This window comes from Varanus komodoensis, unplaced genomic scaffold (assembly GCF_004798865.1).
Source record: "Varanus komodoensis strain SLA01 unplaced genomic scaffold, ASM479886v1 scaffold11, whole genome shotgun sequence".
Taxonomy (NCBI): domain Eukaryota; kingdom Metazoa; phylum Chordata; class Lepidosauria; order Squamata; family Varanidae; genus Varanus; species Varanus komodoensis.
This window is the reverse complement of record NW_025335317.1, coordinates 20,880,754-20,908,727: the sequence shown is the minus strand read 5'-3', so window position 1 is coordinate 20,908,727 and position 27,974 is coordinate 20,880,754.

Here is a 27,974-nt window from a genome sequence, read left to right as displayed (position 1 = left end):
ACTCAGGCCAAACTAAATAATTCATTGTTTTCCACTGATAAACAAGATTGATCTATGATTGATTGAGCTTACCTGTGATGGAAGTGGTATTTGGTTGTTGCTGAGGAAAAATCCTATAACCTCAAAGTCTTATAATGTAAAAGTCCTATAACTTGAAGCAGGCTGCCCCGAATCCCATCCCAGCTGCCAAATACAGAAATAAACAAATAAACAAATAAAATCCTCTGAAGAAGCCTCTTCATTATTTGTTTATACCTTCATCACATGTATTAATTTCTTTATAATATAGATGTACCAAGTTAATTCTATTATTATCATCCTTCTTTCATTTATTTGTATGCTTGTTGATGCATTTCTGAATTGATACACAGTTTAAAATAACAGCTAATGTTCACCTTTCTTCTCTGTCCATTTCAATCAAATTGCCTGCATCACACACATGCACTTTCATGAAGTCACATAGATATACAAATAAATAAACATGTACAAATAAATGTAGTGTAAGCAAAGGGCAGAATCCAGCAGTGTGTTTATAGCTCCGCTTCTTCCTTCCTTCCTTCCTTCCTTCCTTCCTTCCTTCCTTCCTTTCTTTCTTTCTTTCTTTCTCCAGTCAATTCTGCTCTGCAAGCACTCATTGAAGAAGATATGGCACTTCCAGAACAACCAGAAATGAATCCAAATGCAGGGTAGTGGAGCTCCCCTGAGGACGTTCCACCAGCATGTCCCACTGGAGCATTTTTGCTCTGGGCAGCACTACATCTCTGCGTACAAGCAGTTGGTTCTGCTCATGCAACAGCACCTGCAGGACCGTCACAGGGCACAACAGGGTCGATGGGGTACAAGAGGGTTGGTACAAGAGGGCATTAGCATCTCTTGGATTCCATCCAAAACCAAAAGGGCACATTACAGTTCCCCAGACCATTGTCTGAGGCAGCTTATTTATTTATTTATTGCTTTTCTATGCCTTCCCATTACTAACAGTCTCTGGACAGCTTACAGAGGACAAAAAACCAAAAAACCAAGAACAAAAACCATAACAACACAATGGATCCAGTTTCCCTCGAGTCCGTTCCTTCCAGATATTTATACTGGCCTTTGTACTTACTGGCTGGGGCTGACAGGAGTTGTATTCTAAAACATCTGGGGGACACCGGGCTGAGAAAAGCTGTATTACAAGCTAGGAGTTGGCATGGGAGGGGTGCAAGTGTAGCGGCAAAATGCTATGAAAAAGCAGAAGTAAAACGTAGTCTTAAGCAGTTTCCCACTGCCTGCATTGTACTCCCGTGTCTTTTTTATTACTAGGAACATCTGAACTCTCTCTGTCTCAGAATGATTTGCATATCCAGATTTTTCTTTTTCATTTCCACTCATTCTCTTTTAATTTTCTCCCAAGCAGTACATTGAATTTACATCACAGCATACTGTATTTTATTTAATGTGGGAAAGCAGGAGAGTTTGCCTGCTTCATAGCCATGCACTTCCAACTTTCTGCCTCAGAAGGAAGCCCAGAGTGGAAAATCCAATCAAGTTTCAGTACAGCTATCAAGGTTTATTGCTGCTGTGATTTTATTCCATTCCCAGGTGAACAGTCATTACTGAAACATCTAATATTTCCAAATCCTAGCATTTCAGTGCAAAACATTTCTGTTAATCATGAGCAGTCCTGGTGTTGTTTACTCCTCATTAGAATGCTGCAAGGCATATTAAGACAAAGCATACCTTTCTGTGAGATACCTGTGTCAAAGCCACAAAACACACCTGCCATCCAAAACACAGTCAAGGGTACTTCATTCCTGTGGAATTCAGTGCATAATTTGGTCATGGGCTGTGGTCCTCCCCTGGTGGAGGCTATCCATGTCACGCAACTAGCACTGTTTCTCTTTTAATAACACTTTGTTAAGTGGGAAAATTAAAAAGTTTATAGTAGTGAACCACTAACATTATACATGTTTTAGCTTATGTATTATCTGTGTTTTCTGCCTATCAAGGCATCATCGATAACACCAGGCAGTGGAAAAACTCCTTGTTGTGAGCACCATGGTGATTCCTGGAAAGGCCTATTGTCCATTAAATGGATTCTCTTTCATCCCCTGCTCTGTGGGGAGGAAAGGAAAGGTGATCTCTCTCCTGCATGCTGGGCTCTTGCAAAGCAGAAGCCACCAGAGCTGCAAAAATCAATCTGGTGTGCGGGGAACTGGCACTGCCTGAAAAGAAGGACAAGTTGACACCCACCGCAGTCCCATGCAGAGAAACCAGCTGGGTTGGTGTGTGTTTCTGACTTCAGTGCTGCCATGAAACTTCGGCAAATGGGGCGGCATAGAAATTTTCTGAATGAATGAATGAATGAATGAATGAATGAATGAAACTGCAGCATCTTTCCCTGGATCTGATGGCAATAGGCTGGCTTCAGGAGGACAGGGCAAATTGGACACACAGCTCTGCCCTCCAAAAGAAAAGAAAAGGAACAGCTGTGAGGACTCAGGAAAAATAGCTGGGGGCTGCCACTCTTCTCCCCAGCCTGGCATCCTCCACCTGAGTCTGCTGCCTTACTCTAATGGTAGGACCAGTCCTGGGCAGAAAAGAGGAAAGAAACACACACACACACACACACACACACACACACTTCAGGTTTTATTTCTCTAGAAGTGGCAGGGATGTGGAATTCTGTCCAGAAGCAAAACTCAGGTGAAAAAGCCACCTCTCTATTCCTCCTTAAAAATGAAAGGAAAGACAAGGAAAATTCTCATCCTGTGGGACAGACCTTTCAAGAACAGATTCCATTTTTTGGCTGCTTGCTACAAAACCCTGATGAAAAGTGGGAGGAACTCTGGTTTCCTCCATTTTGTCTTTTTACTGGATTTTAGCAGGAAGCAGCAGTGAAGCAAAACTGGCATGTTCTCTAAAAACCCAACTCTTGACAGAAAATCACACCTATTTTCTCCTCCTCAAATACTGACAAGCATAGAAGAAGAAAGAGTAATTTTCTTCCCTTTCCTCCAGACTTTTCCTAGAGGCAGCAGTGAAGAAGTGCTGCTTACATCCTTGGCAAAAATCTGCAAATGCTCTTCTTGCTTGACTCCTCTGCACATGGCACATGATGCAAGGAAGGGAGGTGTCTGTGGAGGCATCAAGTCAAGATTGATTCCTGCACCAATAAAACTTAAACATTATCAACATTTAATCTAGGGTGGAACATCAATCCTTCCCACCTGCAACTTAACCATCCAGATTTTTTCTTTCAAAAAGAAGGAATTCAGTCCTTTATGGGTTGGATATTCTGGAACAATTAGTGTATTGCTCTATCTCAGTCACAGTAGTAGTAGTAGTAGTAGTAGTAGTAGTAGTAGTAGTAATAATAATAATAATAATAATAATAATAATAATAATAAAAGAGAAGGAGAAGGAGAAGAAGTCAATGCCTTCACTGGGGACATTAAGAGGAAAAAGGACCACAAATATACAAAATATAAAACTAGATTATCTAGAGAACTCTAGAGAATCTAGAGAAACAAGTTGCAAACAACAACTTGTTGAAAATCATTTTACCTTGCAATTTTTGAAATGCAGCTTGCACCTTACATAGGTACCTCTAGTATTATATTTTTAGCTTACTTTTTTTCTTCTGTTTCTATGGTTGGATGTACAACCTGAGCTTGAAGATTTCAGTATTCCAGACAAGAGTCTTCTCCTTTCCTCTCTCCTCACCCAGGTTATTTTTCCTTCAGCATTAGAAGGTTTCCTTCACCTCCCATGGCCCAATTTTTCCCCATGACTTTGCTCAAGTCCCTAGCTGAAGTCTTCTGAGTGCTGAGCACAATAGTGTCATTCCCAATTCAGAGCCAATATCAACAGCATCCTGGGGAATCATAGCAGGATCCTCAACCTATGCCCTGGTCCCCCTTACGTTTATCTTTTGGCCTGGCACTTCAAGCAGCAGTAGCCAGCTGCGGCTAGCCTCCATTTTTATTGCCCACAATTCCCGCTACAGTGTTCTTCCAGGGCATTATGGGAAATTTAAATCATGGGGAAATTACTATCATGGGGTCACAAAGAGCTAGCTGGAATGATGCTGTCATTTCCTCCCGCTGAAAAGTAAGCTTCCCAGGGCCTGCCGACAGAAGAACAGACTCACCAGAAGGCACTTCCCAGGGTCTCCTCAAACCTGCTCTTTCTCAGTGCTGATGGTTGAGGTATTCACCTCATAAAGCATTTACTCCTGATTCCAGAAAAGACAGCCATCTGTGCTTTCAAAGTCCTTACATACTGCACAAAATTAAAACTCATCCTTACAGCTAAATGCATCCGCATAAGATGAACCATCCCAGACACATACAGGGCAAGCATGCAGACGGATCATCACTTAGTCCAAATTTTTGCATACATACCAAGGAGCATAGGAAGCTTCCCTTCTCCAGGTCAGCATAAAACAGGAAACATGTGATAAATGTGAACCTCTTGTAAAATTCTTGGACATTTTCAAAACATCCAAGAAAAAGTTCCAAGTTATACATGCATATATAGCTTAAGTATGGAAATACACACATGGAAGAGTAGCATATCCAACTATTTCTAAATTGTTGAACTTCACTCATCCAGTAGCAAATTGACCACTTAACCAGCATGCCTAAGACAGATCTGTCTTTTAAAATTTCTAACAACCCTAAATCTTGTGGGCATTTAAGTTGCAGTATTAATGGGGCTGTTAATGGCAAAAGCTCCAGCTGCATGTATGTCTTTGATAAGATAAAGTGATATGCATTGATTACTGTTATTCCCAACTATAATAACTATGATTTTAGTGCTTCCAAGTGTTCTCCTCAACACTGCAGCTTATTTTTTTCCCGAAGTTTGCTTCTTATGACAATTATTTTTAAAGTGGATTTTAATCACACTACAAAAGAATGAAAAGGATGTTCTGATTTTCAGAGCAAATGTTTTCTCTACTCCCTTCCATAAAATGCTAATTTACTAAGTATATTATATTTCTTCTTGACATTGACAGTGGTTTGCAATTCAAAGAAGGATCTCAACAATTTCACTCTTGCTTTAAAATACACAGGAAGCTTTTATCATATCATTAGTGTAGTATTGTAATGTCTCAAAGACCCAGTTTCTGGTCTCACTATAAATCAGGGGCAGGCAGCAGCTAGATCAAAATCTACTGGCAGAACTCTCAGAGATCAGCAGTAGTTTCTTGATTCCAGATGTTTCACAATAGAGATAACAGAAGGTCCTTTCCCCATGTAAATTAGGCTGCTGAAGTGGAGAAAGTCTGGAGAAGCATAGGATCTGTACATACTAGCTCCAGTTCTGATGCTGAAATGCATTCCTGAAATTGTTCTACAGTTCTACGTTCACATTCTTGTACAGCTATTTTGCACCCAGTTTAGTTGGCAAAACTTAGGGTGGAAGTGAAAATAAGGGGAATCCCATCTGCCTAAAGTCTGGCCACTCATGTTGTACATTATGCCTATGATTCCTCCAGCCCATTCTATAAGAAAAGGAATTCACTGAACTGTTGTTTACATACAGCAGCCCTTTTGCCTGGTCGGTGACTCTTCCACATAATCCACCCATAAAGAAATTATTAGGGGTTTCCAGATCCATCTTGGACCTGGACACAAAGGATTCCTTCATCTACTTGGCAATTTTGCTTTCACAAACTTACCTGTCTCTTGAGGAGGACAATATGAGATAATACTTGGGACTCTGAGTCGCCAAAACTCTGAGTGCCAGAGACAGAGCTGGACAGAGAAAGAGAGGACATGGGTGACGAGTTCTCTGAGTCTGACTCTTGTGGAGCCATCTTTCCCTTAAAAGAGGTTTCCCTTGTACACACTATGAGGCTGTAGTGCAGTTTATGGAATAAGGACCAGTAGCCCAGCTAAGGAGCCTGGGCAAGTGTGCCACCTAAATCTCACTTAGGCAGTGCAGTGCCATGGAATGCGCCGTGCTTGGGCTGAGCTCAGCCCTGTGCCAACCCGTGCTGAAAATCTCTGGTGAAGTCAAGGCAAAGGTCAGTAGTGCGATGGTCCAGAAGCAGCATGATCCAAAAGCAGATCTGAAGCCCAGCACAGAGAAGCATGCACAATCCAAGGACGTGAGTTTGGAAACAGGTGTCCTGCGATCGGTAGCTTGAGAAATCAGTCCAAAGAAGTACAGTCAGGAAAACGAGGCTGTCTGGTGCTTACAGCTAAAATCAAGTTATTATTCCACCAGTCCTAGCAGGGCTGGTGCAAGCTTCCTGAAACAAGAACTAACTGGCACTGTCACCACTGGCGTGCTGCCTTCCCTCCAGCCACTGCAGTCCCCCGTCCACCACCCCATCGCCTTTGCTGCCACATGGCGCAACTGGAGGCCTCCCAGGTCATGCAAGAGCCAGGCAAGCTCCTGCAGCATTTCATGAGATGCTGCTTCTGGCCACAGGTCTCATGAAGCTGGCCAGCTGCTTCACTGCTTTCTTGTTGCTGCAAATGTGCACGCGAGGCTTTCCTGGGCACCTGCTTGGGGGACAGGGAAGCAGCCACAGCAGTGCCTGCTGGTGGGGATGGAGGGAACAGTGCCATTTGGCATTTGCCTGAGGTGGGCACATGACCCACATCGAAGGGGTCCTCCTCTAAAGCTCCAGGCCTATCAGAGACCATTTCTGCAGTTGTTTCATGGCCACAGGAATGACAGGCAAATAAACTGCAAATTCATATTCTGTTCATTTCTAATTTGGCTGAAATATTTGTGTAATTCAGAGCCACAGAGGTTTTGGGTGCATTCACATCCCAATTTGACTTTTGCTTTAATTTCCATGAGTTCTATTGTAGAAGAAGAAGGGTGGGGGTTGTGAGAGATGCAGACAAGAGGGATTTGAAGCTAATAGGAAATAGCTTTTCTTTTAGAGTCATTGAGTTATTACAATGTACTTTCTGGTCACACCATAATCGAAAAACTTAAGTCTTTGGAATAGGTCTTTGCACTTCAGGCAAACTGTGATTTTGGGATTTTCTAATAAACACAAAGGCTACTATAGAGAAATGAAGTTTATTCCCTCCTTCTAAACATGCTGATATTTGTAGCTGGTGCACCATCCATTTAAAGTCCCATTTTCATAAACCCTTGGAAATAAGCTTTGGGAGCACAGTGATTATTGGATGTAATATTGTGGATCAAGCTGAACAAAGCTGGGTGAAATCCGTTCACCTCCTTATGCACTACAGGTTTACAATTTCAGAGGCTCCTAGTCAGGGATAGTGGTGTTCTGATTCTTAATCATCACTCTCAGCCTCAGCAAACCCCTTCTGGAAGCTGATTCTTTTTGTTTTTGCAAGCAGCATTAATATACCCAATATTCATTGTTCTTTATCCCATAGCTAGATTAACCACTCGGCTGAGTTAGCTACAGAATCTGGGCAAAGCCATGCAGGGAGCACCTTGTATACCTTAATGATCTAACAGTGCTAACGGGTAGATACAACGACCCCAGGAACAAGCCACTGGTTGCCTGTGTTAGGGCTTCTTGCCTTCAAACAAGCCATCCTTCAGGAATCTCTCTGGGTTCACACAATATGACAGACTATCATAAGTACCAGCTCATGATAGGCTGCCATGTTGTGTGAACCCTTGGTCTCTTTTGAAATTGCTTCAGAATTTAGCACCCCTGACTCCATCATTTGCAAAGGACGGGATGAGAGTGAGTGTGAAAGAGTGCACAAGTAATGTGGAAACACAGAATTATCAATTTCACCGACCATGCTCTCCATCACAGCTTTACTCCACTAAAGAGGGGCGTAGTCTGTTGGTTCACACATGACAGCATTGCATTGCTATTGCAGGTCAAGCCTTAGAAATAGCTAAAGTCCAGACCTTGTGGAAGGGCGATTGTAATGGAGGGAACCCTGAAACGTTTTGGGAGCAGCATGTCACAAACAGGCATGTAACAAATTGCGCCAGTAGTGGACACCTGGCCTTCCAGATGTTTAAGCTGCATTCCCATTACCCCTTGGTAGTGTAAATTATCAGAAGGAATAAAGGAATTTGTAGGACAAGAATCTGGAGGGCCACAAGAATAGGAATTAAAGATGTAATCATCTATCTACTTGCATGGGAGCAAATCCCATTGAACTCCAGGTGATTTACTTCTGCAAACACACACATGAGATTGTGCTTTAAATGAACATATTCTTAGATTTCTAGAGCCTGACTTGATGATGTATTTGGACCAAAAATGATTGTGCACAGAGGCCAGTCTGAGGTACTTCCCAGACCACTATTCTGCTTTGCATTGACCTTTCCCCTAATATTTACAAGTTACTTCTTGAAGAAATGTTGCAAAAGATGAGGCTGAGGCATAATTGGAGAGCAGTTCAGAAATGCACTTTTTGGAAGCTGAAGTGACCATTTCCAATGCATTACCATCATCCTGAATCACTATCATCTGAAGCATCCCACAAAAACATCTGGCACAAATTGAGGTTGATCAGATTTTTTAAAAAAGAACAATGGGCAACTCAGGGCAAAGGGGAACAACAGTGTCAAGGTATTTATTCTTTAAAGTTTCTTCCATAGATTGTCTCCCCAGTATCTAAGAATATATGGCTTAATTTAATGTACCACAAAATCAGTACAATTCCCCTATTATTCAAGCAACACTCTGCATAAAAATGTGGCTACTTCAATATCATACTAATTTCAATCATACTGATAGTAATAGTTACTTTTCTGTAACTATTTTTCACACTTTGGATTACATATGTGTAAAAATATGAAAATAGAAGAGAAAATGGGCCAGTGCGCCCCAAATAGTCCAGGGCTTCTGGGGGGTTGGTCACCATGACAGCAACCCAGTCTTGTCTTGTTGTGGATGACAAGCTGCAGTCACGACCTGAATATTCAGAATAAGTGCCAGCATGTGTTGAAACCATCATGACTTAAATAAACCATGGTGGACTCCTAAAGTTGTGTTAACTGTCAGTGAAGCCACAATCTTATGCAGACTCAACTGGGAGTAAAATCCATTAAACTCTACTTCTATTTATGCATGCACAGCACAGGTGGACAACTCTGACCCAAGCAGGTGGGAGTCCTACACATTTGCCTCCGTGGCCCCAGAGGCTACTACGGGCTTTGGGAAAAGGCACAGTTTGGGGAGAAGGCAAAGGACAAGTGAAGCCAGCCTGAGCAGCTGTTCCTGCCCCGCCAAGCTGAGACATTGGGCAGGGGAGCTTTGCAGCCTGCTTCATGTTCTGTCCTCAGTGGAACAAGGTCCAGGGCAGACAAAGCAACTTCAGTTTGCAAGGCCCACTGGGGAATGTTCTGCAGTCAGTGAAGCCAGTTCCCAGCCTCGTCCTTCCTTCCACAGTCAGGGAGATTTTGAAGCAGAAATCACTAAAGCATTCTGCTTTGCCTGTCTAGATGGAAATAGAGGTATATAATCTTATCGCTCAGAGTACTGATCCAGAGAAGATCTGGAACACAGCTACAAGTTCTGTCAGCACTGGTCCTTATTTAAGAACCGAATACTGTTCCTCCTTATCTGGAATAGGAATGGCTGTTGCTCAGGGCCAAACTGAGTGTCAGTGAAGTGAGTCTGGGGACATGGGTTGTTGGTTCTCCAGTCACATTCCCCTACTTGATGCAGCCATTCCTTTTTCATCACCTCAGATGGTTATCTTGTCGAATGGCTAGGGAAATTAGCCGTTGCCCTATTTCTGCTACCCCTGGCTTAATTTTAAAAGCCCCCTGTAAACAATCAGTTCAGATACCATCAGCATCATCATGTTGCTTTCTTCCTCTTGCAAGGAACCCAAGATGTCTTACATAGTTCTCCATTTTATCCTCACAACAAGTTGGTGAGGTTGATTAGGCTGAGAGTCCATGACTTGTCCTCAGTCAGCCGGTGAGCTTCATGGCTAAATGGGGACTAGAACCTGGATCTCCTGAGTCGAACATTCTAACCAGCACATCACACTGGCCCTCTGGTAAGAGACTTCTGGCAAGAGCAATATGTCCCTCTTGCACCAAATAGGAATGTACAGGAAATTTGTTTCAGTGCATTCTAAACTGGATTTATCCAGCTCACACTTTCTAGACCAAACACAGACTGAGACATTAGCTGCAGATGAAGTCCATACACTTCCAAACTCACAATGTGATTTGCAAATCAAAAGGAAAGCATTGGATAGCATGTGGATGAAATGAACCAAAAATGTGTTTTGGAAAAATGTACACACACATAATGTAATCAATGGGAAAAGAATGTGTGTATTTCAAAGATGCACTCACCTGAGCCATAGATTTAAAAAGAAAAAAAACACACAGATCTCCATGTAGAAAGGGAAAACAAATCCCAATCTGATATGGAATCAGGATAAAATGAGTTTGAGATTAAATCTGAAGAACTTTGGCTCGCCCGAATTGAGTGTTTTGCACATTCCTAACAGCAACCTACTGGGCAGGAGCAAAATAGGGTGTCAGAAAGAGGATGACCCCTTCCACTTGTAGCTGTATCTCTGTCCCTGCCAGATTCCACTTTGTCTTGAGGCATTCTGCATGTTAAACAGATTTATTATACTGCTAGCAATAGTTATCCAGATAAACCAGATATGATCTTAGTCTAATGGAGATGAGCAACATAGGCAGGCAGGGACCAAAGATGCTGGAAAGGCTGCTTACTGAGGGCACTGCCAGTGGGTGGCCATGTGGATGATAATAAGGAATTCATCAAGAGTCCCGAGTATGACCAGTATTATATGTAAGGAGATATCAGCTGTCTGGAAGAAGAACGCTTGTTTCTCCTGTTGTGTCTCCATCTTTTAAGTAGCCTCCTCAGAGGCCTGGTTCAGATGCCGTGTTAAACAAGCCTTTTGCACTGTGTCCTTGAACTTCCTCTTCTGGCATGGCCACAAGGAGAGCAGAAGCAGGTGCTTCCTCCTCCAACTAAGTACCATTTGAAGCCCAGAGCTGCTGAGGGAGTTTTAACTATGGCTTATTCAGAGCAGCCAGAATCAGAAGCCACAGTTTGATCTCGGTTTGTTCAGGCAAGTCATACTTTAAACTCACCACAGTTTGCCTGCCTAAGGCAAAATGACAAAGTGCAGTTAACTGAAAATGGAACGAGATGCATCTTATCTCCTCCTTGTGAAAAAATGCAGAAACCCAGGGCTCATTCACATAACATTAAATGATGGCTAATATGTTCCTATCTTCTGAAATATAGTGAAAATCTTATTGCTGCCAAGGCTGTCAAAGCTTGGGAAATACTTCCTAATTTCTAATAATCTCATCAGTATTTAGATTCCAGTCGCCTTCAAAAAGTAAAGCAGTAGGGAAATGACATTCCCAATATGTATGTATTTATTTAAAAAATTTTAGGTCATCCCTAACATCACTTCAAGCACCTCATAAGTTGCATTGTAGTGTGCTGGATGCATTGCAGTGCCCCGGCTGCCAGGAAGTCACAAGATACAATTTACAAATTTAATAGCTGAATAATATTCACAAACCACATGACAGAATTTCCACATGCCTAGTATAGGCCCATTCAGCTTTCAACCCACCAAGCCCATCTCAGCCCATGTGGCAGCAATGAGGTGCTCTCAACCCCACGCCAGGCTTGGAGTGCTTTTGGCTTACCGATCACAAGCTTTACAGATTTGTCCTCACAGAACTTGGAGAAGGTATTATCTTGATTATCCACCTTTCATTCACCTGTGACCCAGTGGCAGTCAATTTACCCACAGTACTAAAACGTTTGTGGAATGATATCTGCACAGCCATGCGCCACTGTGGTCATCTAACTCAGCTGTAGAAGTTGGCAAGGGGGAAAAGGGACCCATGACCCACAAAAGAAGGGCTGTGAAACTGCGAAATGCTCAGCAGCCTCTTAAGTGCATCTCCCAAACGAGTTCAGCCTGAGGACTTTCAAGCAACACGTGTGTTGTGGTTTAGCATCCCATTACCACTTGGCACTCTTCCAGATTCCCCATTATGACTCTTCTGTCATTCATGGGAAGCCTGGACATTACCCATGGAAAGAAACTGGTGAGCAGGCACAGTGCTTCCTTTCCTTCTTATTTCGGCTCAATTATTTATACTACTTGAGTAAACTCTGTGTAAAAAGCATTCAAGATGTTTGCTTTTGTAAGGCAGGGGTAGGCAGAAGGTGGATTGAGATCTCAGGGGATGTCCCATGGACTTTCAGCAATTTCACAGTACAAAGAACAAAAGTCCCCTTTCCATCTTCGTTATGCTGCTGCATTCAAGAGAACTTGGAGGAAAACTGGAGACTTGTCCTAGAAAGCAATCTTGTATGCAAATTCCTTCTCTGTCACTGGGAACAAATTCTTGAGCTGTGGATGTGCTCAGAAGGACCTTGTTCCTCAGTTCTGTGTCTGCCTTCCTGAGCTACTTTTTTAAAGAAAATCTGGCTCTTGCTGCTAAGCCTCAGGATTCTAAGAAAACCAGCCAAATAAATGAACAGATAAACAGCACCCCCCTCCCAAATCCATTAAGTGTATAAGGTGCAATCTTATGCTTGCTTAGATAAAAAGTCCTGGACAAGTGGGAATGCTGGATACTGTAGGACTTTTTTCTGTCTAAGTATGCATAGGATGGTACCTGAAGTCAACCCACCCCAGTTTTACAGGGAGGGGAGTTTTCTGCTGTAATGTAGAAAACAGAACTTCTCTCCATCTGCACTGCCTGACACAGTCACCAAGTTACACAGAGATTTGCTTGTCTTCTCAGTCATCTGCATGATGCCATTGTATTATAAGTAAACATATCTATATTCTCATCATAAGCCCTCATCGCACACACATGCACACTATTCAAAAGTTAGTGGAAGGGTTAAGATTAGGCTTAGGGTCTAGAATGGGGAAAGTACAGGAGCAAGGAAAGGAAAGTACAGGAGCTTTAACCCCCTGGCACTCCCTACTAGGGTCCCAGTCCAGACTCCCCAGCCCATCACATCCTAAAGTGATCCATTTCTTTATTTAATTTAATTGGCTGGATCAATGGATTGATTGATCACATTTCTATACTGCTCAAGAGCCAAAACTTTACTAAAGAAGTAAGGCCTACCTCTGTGTGTTGGGTTACAAGCCAGACTGGGTCCCTGAGCTTACTTCTGAGTAAAATGATTGTTTCAAAAGCAGAGCTACTAGCTGCAACTCAAGTAACATGCCATTTGACCAATGCAATGGGTTGGCCTGGCTCTGCTAATGGCCAGAGTGTGGTGAATGCCTCATACAGCAAAGTTTGGTGGACACAGTTCTGTGTGCTTCTCCCTCCCAGCTGCCCTGCCGCTCTTGGTGCACTGGACCAGCATCATGCAAGTTTGACCTGAAGCTTTTGAAGGTGAAATGAAGATGTGGGTAAAGAACCCTGTATTTTGCCTGACTTGGGCTGAACCTGACAATGGAAGCTTCATCCAGTCTCTGAAAAGCTGGATGGTAATTTCCCATTTGGAGAAATATTCAATTCCCCTGCTTCGTGTCCTAATCCATAATTACCAAGCGCCTTAAGTTCATGCCTGTTTCCAGGGTTGCTATCCAGCTGAATTAGTCCAGTGACTTAAAGGAGTCAGGCACATCCATGCAACCTGTGAAGAGGAAGAGGCATTTCACAGTTTCTGGAGAAGTACTGCATTTGATGGATGTGTCTGTAAAAGTGGTGTGCATGTTTGCTTGAAGATTAGGGCCTGCAAAATGATGACAGATAAACCCACATGACTAAAGATTAATTTGCTGCTTGCCCAAGTCAGAGGGTATACAGAACTGCAGCTTAGATTCTTTTCTTTTCTTGATATGTTTTATTCATTTCCAGGGCAGTCTTGTGAATGTCTGCTCAGAAGTATATGCCACTGATTCAGTAAGACTTACTCCCATGTAAATGGGTAAATTGGATTTTAATTGGATTTTATGTTACTTCAGATGTTACAGTTTTAATCTTCTTATGGTTTTCTGGGTATGTCATTGTTCCTTTTCCTTGTGAGCCCCTGGGCTATGGGGCGGCATACAATAACAATAAATAAATAAATAGGATTTCAACCTGAATAGTTTTTGTTTTTTTAAACACATAGACACACAAACAAATCCAAAGACTTTCATTCTTTCTTACCCATACAAAATAAATGCACAGTTGCGGGGGGTTGGGGGGGGGGGAGAAAGTAAAAGAAAACACACATATATTCCAACAAAAGAAGAAGAATATTCACCAACATAAAAAGCAAGAAACATTTTAACATTTAATACCTTCACTACATGCATTTAGTCCACAATAAATGGTAAGGAAATAACCCATAATAGGAATTTATCTTAACTACTTTTCTCTTGCATATTGTATATTCTACAGCATCAATAAAGTTGGAGAAAAGGTAATTATAGGAAGGAAGGAAGGAAGGAAGGAAGGAAGGAAGGAAGGAAGGAAGGAAGGAAGATCTATGCACATCAGTTTTAGATCCTCCTTAATTTGCAGATATTTAGGAATCAATTGTATGGTTGCTTGAAATCATTTGGAAGGTTATTGGATCCTTCCAAATCCCACCTCTGAGATCCTGTGATCTCAGAGCTAGGACTCCAAAGACTCAGTCTTCCCTTCACAGCCAGCTGGGAAAGAGTTCTGCTGCCATTCCCTTGTTGTTGCTAGTTGCAAAGTCGTGTCCAACCCATCGAGACCCCATGGACAACATTCCTCCAGGCCTTCCTGTCCTCCACCGTACCCCAAATCCACTAAGGCTCAAACCAACTGCTTCAGTGACTCCATCCAGCCACCTCATCCTCTGCCGTCCCCTTCTTTTGCTGTCAATTGTTCCCAGCATTAGGCTCTTCTCCAGGGAGTCCTTCCTTCTCATTAGGTGGCCAAAGTATTTGAGTTTCATCTGCAAGGTCACAAATGGGTCTCAGAGGGGGAAAGGGGGGCTTGTTGGGGAGATAGAGAGCAGAAGATGCTGGACCCTACCACAAGGCGGCCTTTGAGTGTCCCAGCCTTCTTCCCTGGCACTCTCCCACAGCCATCTAGCTAAGATGCAATCACAAATTGTGGCAGGAGTGACCCAAATCACAGCCACTGCACCTTGCTCCTGTCACTGGATACTCAAAACCTTCTGATTGGGAGTCTCCCATGCACCCACTGCAGGAGCAATTGGATTGTGCCCTTAGATTATTAGTTGTTTGCAATTTGCAAGTAAATTCCTACAGGGTATTTCTGTGTATTGCTATTGTCTGATGAAACATTACAGAGTGGTTTTTTAAGAACGAGCTAAGGAATTAAAGTTGACCAGCTGTAAAACATTATTCATGAGTGTCTTTTATATTGTATCTTTTTCTTTCTTTCTTTCTTCCTTTGCAAGCAAAACCTGCACTGAGTGAACACAGAATGCAATGTTCTTTGGAAAGTCTCATAAATCCACAGACGGTCTCTGCCTCCTGAGGTTTGTATTTGCATCTCTGTAAAGAGTGAAAAACCTCCTGTAGCCAGATCGTTATATCTGAGAAGGTTCATCTGCATGGGAGAGAGTGCGCTCACCCACTGTGTTTCTGAAATACAAGGGTGGAGATCTCAAAGCCATGTAAAGCTCATCTTCTCCTGTCCCTGTGTCGTGCCATTTCCTGAACATGTTGACACAAATAGGATTGACCAAGGTGAATAAAAGCTAGATGACAATTTACAGAAGATCAGCAAGAGTTTCAGACTCCTAATATCTAACACTAGCAACAACAAATTGATACCTCTCTGCTACAACAAAGCAAATTTGGGGGACCCCGAAATGGAATTTTGTTCAGAAGAACTGTGAGTTTCATTCAGTTTGCTACTCCAAACAAATGCCTGGGTTTAGAAGTCTTAAATTCTAAGTGTGTGACTTTTACACCAGGCTTGGTGAATCTCGAAACAAACAATAAACAAACAAAATAGACCCCATGAGACTGAGGTCTGCCCACCCTGTACCTGACAGCATCTAAAACAGAGGTTTTGGATATTTCAACTCCAAAACAGATTTGCTGAAGAAGTGCTCAGAGGCATTACTAGACGGGACCAAAGGCAAAGGAGTGGAACCACACTGTCAAAGAGAGCAGTATTGTTAAGCTTAGGGCTCTGCCTGCCAATAATAAGCCTTCAGAGATGCATTTCAATATTTTAGAATGGATAAGAACTGCACACAAATTAGGAATCCAATCAGGCAAGGGTGGCCAAGTGGTCAACCCCAGCCAGTCTAGATTTGCCTCACATGTTGAAAATGTGTTGTCAAGTTTGCTGAAAGTTCAAATCATAGGAAAGATTTAGAAACATAGAAACAGAGCAAGTCAGAAGGGGTCTCCCGGGCCATCTAGTCTGACCCCCGGCTCTAGCCGGCTCCACTCACGACATGCCCACCATGTGCATGTCCAGCCTATCCTTGAACACCCACACCATTGGGACCCCAGTGACCTCTAGTGGAAGCCCTTTCCACACCCTCGGGGTCCTAACTGTCAGGAAGTACTTCCTGGCATCCAAATTGAACCTTGGCTCCCTGAGCTTTGCTCCATATTTTCAACAAGGAAAGGGCTTCCTCCTGATAGCTCCTCATTTCCACCTTGGGTTTTCTTTCCTGCCAGTGGTTCAACCCAGACACTAAAATATAACCATTGCAACAAGAGTTAATCACAGAAAGAAATTCTGTATAGATGCATCCTCTTATAAAAATCTGATCATTCAAGCATAATATTTCCCAACTTACTACATTAAAAAAAACATATTGTATATAGAATAGAATGTCATCAAGAAGAGCCAGGAATGAAGACCTGCAAAAGATTTCATTAAGCACTTCTATTCACCCTTAAAAATGGTAGTATTTTCTCCATATGGCAAGTAAAGTTCACCTAAACCAGCAAAAGGAAGAAAACAGGTGTAATCACTGTATTTTAGGTGTGAAGCTGCCAAAGTTGTCAGAAGTCTTTTCTCTGTTTTAGCAAATGCATTGCAAGCTGTCGTGGTGTTCTTGAAAGTACTTGCAGACTTTTCATGCAGTCGATTCCTTTTGATTTAATTATTTATCAGAAAACCGTCTCCTCCGTAAAAGAAGAGCTCGTGTCCATGTTGCAAAAAGCAGCAAGCACCGATGAGGAAGAGAAGTGATACATTACCAACTGCCTGACAGTAGGTTCAAAGAAACTGGATTTCTCCACAGCCATCACACCGCCAAACCTTCTGGTCCCATTTTGATTCTCAACCATAAACGATGAGTCCAGCTTAACTAAATGTAAATGAAAAGCTACCCCATATTCTGCAACAGATCACCTCATTCTTTGTGGCCGTGCATCACTTCTCAGCATAAGGCACACTTGAAACACAGAAAACGTCTGGTAATGGTGTGTAAACACAGTACTCCACTACTGCAGATCCCACTGAGATTCATGCATTAGCTGAAAATTACATTTGGTTTATAAATGATTCTCGTTGCAGGGTTGCTCTGGCAGGCTGTCCAAAGCACACACAGCAAGAGAAAGCAAACACATCCAGCTTAGGATTCAGCCCCTTTCACTTCCAAGCAGATTGCTGTTTCCCAAGTTTGAGCCAGTAACTACAAATAAAAGCGTAATCAGTTTAATCTCCTCCAAATCATCATTACTTTTCAAATACTAAGCAGGCCTGTTTCTGTATCTCTCCGCAGACAAGGGTGGGTGAAAGACCATCAGGGCAGGGTTTAACGCAACTGCTCTGGTCATTGTTTAATGATGAGTGAAAACAAGAAAAGATGAAGCCCCAAGCCAAGGAACTTACAAAGCAAAGTCATTAAGGTTGCCATCCTCTGTGTACTAATCTGGGAATGTCTGATTCAACTAAAGACCAGACTCAATGGGAAGCTGAATCCTTTTATTAATCCTAATTGTAATAGGTTCAGTTTCTATTGGGACCACATATCTATTTATCCTCACAATGGATCTTTTAGGCCATGAGAGATGTATTGGGGTAGGATCATTTGCTGCGCTTTGTGCCAAAATGTGGATTTGCAACCAGGTTTCTACCGCCTCAGGGTGAAACTGTACACTACCATCCTAGCCGCCTGGGAAGGCCTTGGCCGTTATAGGCGGCCTATAAATATGTGTATAAATAAATAAATAAATAAATAAATAAATATTGTGAGTAGCTGATCATTCATTTTCTTACTCCTCCTTTCATGTAATGTAGGCATGGAGCGGCTGTTCCTGACCTGGATGCCTCCTGACCTGGATCCCACCCAGCTACTTGCTCACAATTCTCAGCCCAGCGAGAGATGAAAGAAAACAAAAAAGGGAAGCAATTGAGGTTCTTTCTCTCTGAAGCCTGCACAGGAAGAGGGAGAAACTGAAAGGTGGCAGAAGCAGTTAGTTGTAATGGTCTAATTCATGCATAGTGATCTTGATCTAAATCAGGGACTCTGAAACTTAAGTGTAGTAACCAAAGCCTAGGGTCAGTTGCATACTACACATTCAGCAAAGCACTCAGTTCAGACCTGAGTCTTTCTTGAATCTGATATGAATCCTAGAATCATAGAACAGTAGAGTTGGAAGGGACCAGATGGCCATCAGGCCCAACCCTCTGCTCAGTGTGGGACTATAAGCGAAACCATCCCTCTCAGATGCTGTGCAGTTGGTTTTTGAATGTCTCCATTATGGTAGAGCCCGCAATCTCCCCTGGTCATGGGTTCCATTGCCATACAGTCAGGTTTTTTTTTTCTGATACCTAGTCATAATGTATACCTTGCACCTGTTATTCCATGTTCTGCACTCTGGGATGATCAAAGAGAGATCTGTCTTTCCTCTTTGCGACAGCTTTTCAGGTACTTGTAGAGTTCTATGCTACCTCCCCACAGTCTTCTGTTCTCAAGGCTCAAAATGTCCAGTTCTTTCCATCTCTCTTCCTAGGGCTTTGTTTCCAGTCCCTAAATCATCCCTATTGCCATCCTCTGAATCCTTTCCACTTTGTCTGCTTCTTTCCTTAACTGCGGTGGCCAGAAGTGGCCAGAGAACTCCAAATGCTGAATAAAGGGGAATGCTTTGCAATGCTGAATAAAGGGGAACTAATACTACATGGGGACTGCAGGTGGCGCAGTGGCTTAAACCGCTGTGCTGCTGGGCTGGTTGATCGAAAGGTTGCCAGTTCGAATCTGCACAACGGGGTGAGTTCCCGTTGCTCCATCCCAGCTCCTGCCAAACTTGCAGTTTGAAAGTATGCAAATGCAAGTAGATAAAAAGGTACCACTTTGGTGGGCAGGTAACAGCGTTCCGTGCACTTCGGTGTTTAGTCAAGCCGGCCACATGACCACGGAGACTGTCTGTGGACAAACGCTGGCTCCCTCGGCTAGGAAACGGAGATGAGCACCGCCCCCTAGAGTCGGGCATGACTGGACTTAATGTCAAGGGGAAACCTTTACCTTTACCTTTACCTTTTAATACTACATGGGATTTGAAAGTGATACTTCTATTAATGCAGCCTAAAATAGCATTTGCCGTTTTTGCAGCCTCATGTCATTCCTAGCTTTAGCCTTCCTGATTCCACCCCTGCAAGTCCATGCTACCTCCCTGTAATTGTCCTTTGTAAGCTGGCCTTCCTTTCACTTCTTATATATGTCCTTTTTTGTTCTCGGCTCATCTCTAAGTGTTTTGAGAAGCCACATGGGCTTCTTCAGCTCCCTTCTACCTTTTTCCCATATTGGAATTGTTTGTAAGTGTGCCTTTAGGATGTCTTTTTTGAAAAATTTCCACCAAACTTGAACTCCTTTTCTCATTAGAGTCACTTGCCATGAGATTTTTCTTATTCTCCTGAGTTTATTCAAATTGGATTTATTGAACTCCAGGGTACATATTTGGCTGCATTTGGCTTTTGCTTCCTGTGGAATTAAGAATTCAGGTATGGCACGGTCACTTTCCCCCAGTGTTCCTGTAGCAGCCACTTTGTCCACCAGGTCCTCCCTATTGTCTAGTAACAAGTGAAGAATGATTCTACCAGCCTGTGCCCTGCTTCATTTTGTACTCCAAAGCCAAACTTGCCTGTTATTCTGGTTATCTTTTGGCTTCCTACTTTAGCACTCCAATCCCCCATGATGATAAGGACATCATTTTTGGGTGTTAATTCTAGAAGGTGTTGTAGGGCTTCATAGAACCGGTCAACTTCAGCCTCTTCAGCACCAGTGGTTGGGGCATAGACTTGGACTACTGTGATGTTGAATGGTTTGCCTTGGATTTGAACTGATCTTAGTACACAGAGGATGGCAACCTTAATGACTTTGCTTTGTCAGTTCCTTGGCTTGGGGCTTCATCTTTTCTTGTTTTCACTCATCATTAAACAATGACCAGAGCAGTTGCGTTAAACCCTGCCCTGATGGTCTTTCACACCCAGCCAAATTGTCTGTGGAGAGATACAGAAACAGGCCTGCTTAGTATTTGAAAAGTAATGATGATTTGGAGGAGATTAAACTGATTACGCGTTTATTTGTAGTTACTAACTAACTGAGATCCTTCTGTCATTTTGGAGATTGTATCCCAGTACTGCTTTTCCTACTCTTTTACCGACTATGAAGGCTACTCCATTTCTTCTGAGGGATTCTTGCCCGCAGTAGTATCCCTGATGGTCATCTGAATTAAATGCATCCATTCCTGTCCATTTTAGTTCACTGATTCCTAAGATGTCGATGTTCAGTCTTGTCATCTCTTGTTTGACCACATCCAGCTTGCCTTGATTCATGGATCTTACATTCCAGGTTCCTATGGAGTATAGATCTTTGCAGCATCAGGCTCTCCTTTCACCACCAGATACATCAGCAACTGAGTGTCCTTTCGGCTTTGACCCAGTCACTTCCTTCTTTCTGGCGCTACTAGTACTAGCCCTCTGCTCCTCCCCAGTAGCACCTTCCGACCAGGTGTCCAATGTGCCCCATCACTCATCAATGAAATCAGTGGGATGGAGAAATTAATTGTCAGCTGAGGGGTAATTCATTTGGGAAACTTCCCCTCTAGTTCTGCAAAAAGTCTTATCCCAACTGATCATATTCCTTCTACATATCTCCTATCTCAATACTTGCAGTAGCTCTGAAAAAACATTTTAGCTTGTTATGCTTTGTTCTATCAATAATGCTGATTGACACCAGGGAATAAAGAAGCAGTAAAGTTCAGAGTTTTTTTAATCATATTTGCAATAGTTTCTATTTTTAAAGTTTTGCACTCTGTCTTTTGAGCATGTACTTATCCCAGTCCTGTCAATATTTAATTATTTAGGTATTCATATGATTTTGTCCAGGGTTCTTCAGATGGAAGAAGACCAATTTTAGAACACTGCTGACATATCGAAAAAACTGTCATCAGAATAATCTCCACAGTCAATTATATAGGTTAATTATCATTTAAGATATCTTTTTATAAACCTTTCCCCAAATGATGAGGCTGCAGATATAAATAAAGGCCATGAATATTGTTCTCATCTCAGTTCATATGAGTCCGTTTGCTTTTCTTTCTTTTTCCTGTATGATACTTTTGCACAGCAGTTAACTGGTTTTGCCTAGAGTTTGTTTCCTACATTGACATAAGTAAGAGAAGCAAATGGATTTATTGCTTTAGAGAACCAACAAGAATTACCTCCATTTCTTTGATGGAATTTTCTCCACCATTGGAAGTCTTCTAGAAGTAATGCTCCAAAAAGTTACATTGTTTTCCTGGTAACTCAAGAAGAGATCAAAATATCCCATACTGATATCTGGAATGGCTTTTCCACAAATGTGTGGCTCTAGCTAAAATTGTTTTCAGTGTCTCTTTACTCTGACTGCAGACATGCGATTCCATGTAGATAATTTATTTTTATTCTCTCCTTTTATCCTTTGTAATATTTTTCTTTATATATCTCTCTAAAGAAAAAAAAACTTTTTGTATATAAAGAAGTGTAAAAATACTTCTTTATTTTTCTTTACATATATCTAAAGAAAAAAAATTACAAAACAATATACCTACAAAATATTAGAAAAATAATATTTATATTCTTTTATGTATTATAAATAATAATACTATATTATTTTTATTTAGATTTTTCTTTTTATATATTATTTTATATATTATATATGTGCTTTCATACACACACACACACACACACACACACACACTTTGTACCCTTTGAGTTGGATCCAGATATACATCCATTGGAATGGATGGGTGAAAGCTGGATTTTCTGCCCCCCTTGAAGAAAACTGCACACATGCTCCCTTGAGGGTCTTGAGGATCCTGCTGAATGGAGTGATCTATGGAGTTTTGGAGCTCAGATTATGGAAAAGTGGGTGAAAATGACACTGCTTGACTTACAGGACATGATTCTATCCAATTTTCTGCAGCCTCCTCCTTCCTCCTGAGCATGGCAAGGAGCCTATCTCTTGGAGGACTCTGGAGGCTGATAGGAGGAGGAATGGCAGCAAAGGTAGATTCCAGCATCCCCACCACCACAGGTAGCCATCTGGTTCCAACCTTTTGAGCCTCTTCATACAGTTGCTGTGAGAGGCTGTGTGTGAAGGAAAAGTTGGCTGGCTTTGCTATGCCACCCAGGACTAATTACAGTGTTGCCTGTCACATGCAGCTAATGAGCCCAAGGCACAGAGGGAAGCCATATGACAGACAGGCAAGTTTTGCCTTTGTAAGAATAATTAAGGCATAATTATTCAGAATAGATCTAAGATGCAAGAAAAGCATCACCCTCTATGAAGAACTGGCTACCTTTCATTTAAAAGGGTGGAAAATATTCAGCTTTCTCCTAGAGGTGTTATGGTACAGAACTTGCCATAGCCATGTATAAAATCCATAATCCCCATGTTAAGCAACAGCAGCACTATACTTTATTATTTACAAAAAGCTTCAAAATGAAAGTCCAGAGACTGTGATTTGCCCATGTAACAAATCCTATATGAACTGGGATTTTAATCAGACCTTTCAACTCCTCTATATTTTCTAATACGATTACAAGAAGTGGAGGCATTGGTAGGAACCCTCAAAAAGGAAGCTGAAATCAATATTAGTGGTGGCCCAGGTACTTTTCAGTATAAGACAGTTTCCATGAGTGGCAAATTCCCCTTTGCTCAAGTGAAGTTTGCTTTGAGATGTGTTCCCTCCATTTACAGAAGCCAAAGCAGTCGCCTCTGATATGCCATCCTCAACTACGTGTGAAGAATACGGCTGGGGGCTTGAGATCCAGCAAACGGGCCTTGCCTCAGCCCATCAACCAACTGCTGGTTGCAACTTGCTCCGTTGCAAATAACAGCCAGCATGCAATCTTCTACTTTCAAAACAGGCCACTATTTGAGCATTTTTTTTTTTTATTCAAGGGCAATATATATAATTTTCTGATGTAATTTATATAAATTCTGATGGCAATTATTTGCATAAATTGTGATTGCAATTTACACGAATTTTCCTGGCTTAAAATGCAAGTTGTGATCTGCTTTAGAGGTGAAATTCATAGCGGGAGGGGAACCGACATGTCCGTCTTCAGCTCCCCGCAAGGTGTGGAAGCTGCACCAAGCGCACATAGGTCCAGCGGCTCAGTGTCTCCCACCCCTGTCCTCACCATCAGCCCCAGAGCAAGAGACAGCCAAGATAAATGGTTCACAAGGGGCCACATCTCTCCCTAAAATTAACATGAGGGGTTTGCAGGAAGGAAATCAGAAACCATACACTGATCTTCACACATGACTACCAGAAGCAAAGGTGGGCAGGATCTTTGTATTCTCAAGACTCATGGAGATGAGAGGATTTGGGCCAGCCAGGTTCTTTCCACAGGATAGTAAAGAATGCAGCTTATGAAATTCCTTCTTCCACTCATTTACACAAAGGAATAGTATCCTTGCAATCTTTACATCAGCTCAGCCTACTTATGCCACAGCTGATCCTCTACCAATCAGATCTGTATTGCAGTTGCTCTAGGGCGCTAAGTTGTAGTAGCTAGTCATTCGTTTGTTTGTTTTGTATAAAAGCTGCCTGTTAGGATCATGCTCTCGGTTATAGTTGTGCTTTACAATAGCCAAGAGAAAATGCATACACACTCACAATCCATGAATTGAGAAGGGCTCTAAAAAAATTAGTGGCTGCAGCACAGCCCCATGGGTGCCATAAATAATAAAGAAACAGAAGCAGAAAGCAGCGAAGGAGCATGAAATGAGAAGAATATGAAAAGAAAATGTATCTTCAAGGCCCCCTACAGTCCTAACTAGCTAAAACGCTTCATTAAGAGGGTATTCTCATTAAAAGGAATCTGAGTTTGACAGCCCTGGACAGCTGATTAGCACTGATGCAAAGAAAAGAAGAAACAAATGCCTGTTCAATAAAGCAAACTTTGGTTAGAAGTGGAAAAAGAAAAGGAGATTTTGATAACAGAGCTTGGCTACAAGAATTACTCTTGGAAGAGCAGATGGGCAGAGGACAGTAAAGGGAAAATTATTTGCTACAGTGAACTGTCTTCTTGCTTCTGTTTTGCCTTCCTTTTCTGCAGCAACATAGTAAATGACTACTTTTTTCAATGCATTTTTCATGGCTTTCACTCTCTTCAAGAACCCAATTTGATTTTATCAATAGAAAATTAGATTTGAAAACAGCTCATGATCTGAAAGGAAACTAGTTTCTAGCAGTTTGCTCAAATTCTTCAGCTGTCCAGTTTTTGCTGGGTTGAATTTTATTCTGAGACACAAAGAAAGGGAAGGTTTATCTTTTGCCAGTAGGCATTTTCCATTAACATTAGCAATAATATTCTACAGAGAGAAGGAGAATCTTGCTTCTACATTGAGTAGTACTAGCAGGAATATATCATGAGCCAAAGACACCATCCATAACATACATTTAACATAAGTTACAAATCAGCTTAATGAATATAGCAGCTACCAAGCCTCATCTGATTGATACGTTATTGCACACATGTTGATTATTGTGTTGTCTTAAACAAGAAAGACATTGGCTTGGATCTCAAGTTTTTTCCACTTAGTCTCAGGGCTGGCCCAGGGAATGAGGCAAAAGAGAAAGTCAGAAGTTAAGAATGGAGACCAGAACTTGTTTGACAAACCTGGTGTTAAAACCAAAGTGGAACACCAGAAACACAAAGGACACCAGTGCTCAAGCAGCATTCCATTGACACACAGGAAGCCCTCTTAGATGCCTTCTTACCCAGCAGTAACTGATACTCAGAAGGTTTTCCACGGAGAAGCTGTAATGAGTGGGTTCCCCACATAAGGCAGCGGTCAGCAGTTTGTGACACTTTACTGAGAAGCTGCAATGATGTAGCTCACCACATAAGGTAGATGTCATTAAGTCCTGACATGCAAGGAAGAATTTTCTGATCCTGAAAGACAGTTTTGCTCACAAAAGGACTTCCATGTGTGGCTTTCTCCTGAGGATGCAAGTTCCTTCTATTCATTGCACAAAGCCTTAATATCGATACTATTTCAAAACCCTGACATGTATTTTGAAGTCTTCATATCTGAGAGCTGTGATGACATTTCTCTAGTCTGCTGCTTCTCCAGAAAGCTTCACCAACAGGATACTGTGAACTAATCTAAGACAACAGCCAGACTTCAGAGTCAGCCTCTGAACACATGAGGCAGCCTATGCATCTGAACAGTTACTTTCAATAACTAACAAGGCAGTCCCATTTGGTACAGGTGCAGAATGGAAGAACAACCACTTCCTAAGACCTGCTAGATTCAGACAGGCCAAGTTGCAAGGTAGGGCATCTGCTTTTCCCTTCCCTTCTTCCTTTAGTTGATATCAATCGGCAATGACCAAGAGCTGGAAGGTCTCCATTTTGCCCATAAGATAATGCCAGTCTGGCAGCTCAGCAGTGAAATGCTCCACCAGCAGGAAGGACTTCTGTGGATTGAATACCTTCTCCACAGCAGTGGTTCGGGGAGCTCCAGTGTCATTAAGATGGTGTATCCACTTTGGGTTTCAGTCTGAACTTTAAAAAGTCATCTGCTGTGATGAATCTATGGGGCCAAGGTTCAGTAATATGGAAAGTATCCTAAAAGTTCAGACTAGATCCCAGAGTGACTATACCCAGGACTTTTTTTGTCATAGAATACACCGGAACGGAGTTCTGGCACCTTTTTTTGATGGATTTTTCCAAGTGATTGGGAATCGCCCTGTTGGGCGTAGCAGGTCAGCAGCAAAAATCATTAACATAGTGCCTGTGGGCTGTGTGTGTGTCGGCGCTGATTGTTGCTGCTGATTGTGAGGGTGCTGCTTGGCTTGGGACGCTGCTCAGCTTGGGATCGGTCGTGTGGTCGCGTGCTGAGTGCTTACTGCCGGTGGCAACCATTGTGTAAAAGTGTGACCCCAAGACGTGAGTTCCGCCCCCCCTTTTTTTTTACAAAAAAAGCACTGACTATACCACAACACTGACTGGTTCTCCACCTGCAGTGCATGAGTTCCACAGTCCACTATGACCTCTGGGATGACTTTTAAGGGACTAAAGCATTCACTGTCAATGATGGATTTAAGATAAAATGGGAAATACATGGTTTGCAGGTTGACTAATTCTTCATCCACCTCAAACTTTATAGATCTAAAGTATATGAAGACTTTCGTCTTTTCCAGAAAGATGGCTTTCGTCTTTTCCAAAAAGGAAAATGTGACAAACAGTATCTTGTATTTATAGATTTGCTTTAAAAAGAAAAGCAACCCTCTAAGCTATTTCTTCCAGTGAAATTTTCAGGAACGGACATTCCTGATGATCCTGATCTTTCCCTCTGAAAATTTTGGCTCTCTGAGCCAAATCTGCCATGGTTTGCATAAATTCCCTACAATGTACATTGTGGCACAGCACCTGGATTTGTGCCAGTCCTATAGAAATCAGCATTATATATTCCTGCAAGATGTGCATGTTTGCAAGATTTTAAGCCACTTCCATCAAGATAGTCCTATTAGTAACTTTCACATGCAGCACAAATTAAAGTATAATGTGTGTGCCAAGAACCCGTGATCCACTGTACCTGTGAGCAAAATATCCTAGAAGGGGAACTAGTTCAGAGAATGGACTTTACATACTTGGTACAGTCCCTAACACTTTCCATTGGAAAAGATCTGATAGCAGGAGATGTCAGAGATCCCAGACTGCTGCCAGTCAGGGTAAGTACGTAAAGGACCATCTGACCTTCCATAAGGAGCAAAGATCCCTATATTCATATCTTCCATTCACAAGAAAGACTCAACATTTTAGCAGCTTTAAGGTTAGATTGCACCCAAATAGGAAAATGCATGAACAAAGCCATTCAGAGTCTAAAATAATCATACTGCTGTTTTGATGAAATTGCATCACTGGAAATAAGCCCAAGTTCAAACTGGCTGCCAGATTGAAAAATTTCTCCTGCACATACTCTATCTATCCATCTATCTATCTATCTATCTATCTATCTATCTATCTATCCATCCATCCATCTATCTATCTATCTATCTATCTATCTATTTCTCTCTCTCTCTCTCTCTCTGTATCTATCTAAAGTTTTCCTGTGCCATCCCATTACTAAAAGTCTCTGGGCAGCTTACAAAGAACAAAAAACCAAATAACAAAGAAACCATAACAACAACAACACACAACACACGGCATCCGACAAATAATGATAAAAACAAGGATCAAACCAATTAATTATTAAAATACCAGGAAAATAAAAAGATCATTGTCTGATGCCGAAAAGAATAGAGTGACAGCACCAGGCAAACCTCCCTGGGGAGCGTGTTCCACAGTCAGGGCGCCACCACTGAAAAGGCCCTTCTCTGAGGAGCTACTCTCCTGATTTCCTTCAAAGAGGGTTCCCGGAGAAGGCCCTCTACCTCCGATCTCAAGGTGTGGGCCAGCACATAGGGAAGAAGGCACTCCTTCAGGTATCCAGGACCCAAGCTGTTTAGGGCCTTATAGGTCATTACCAGCACCTTAAATTGGGCTTGGGCTTCAATTTGCAGCCAGTGCAAACAATATAGGACCAGCATGATATGGGAGTATCTACTGGTCCCCAT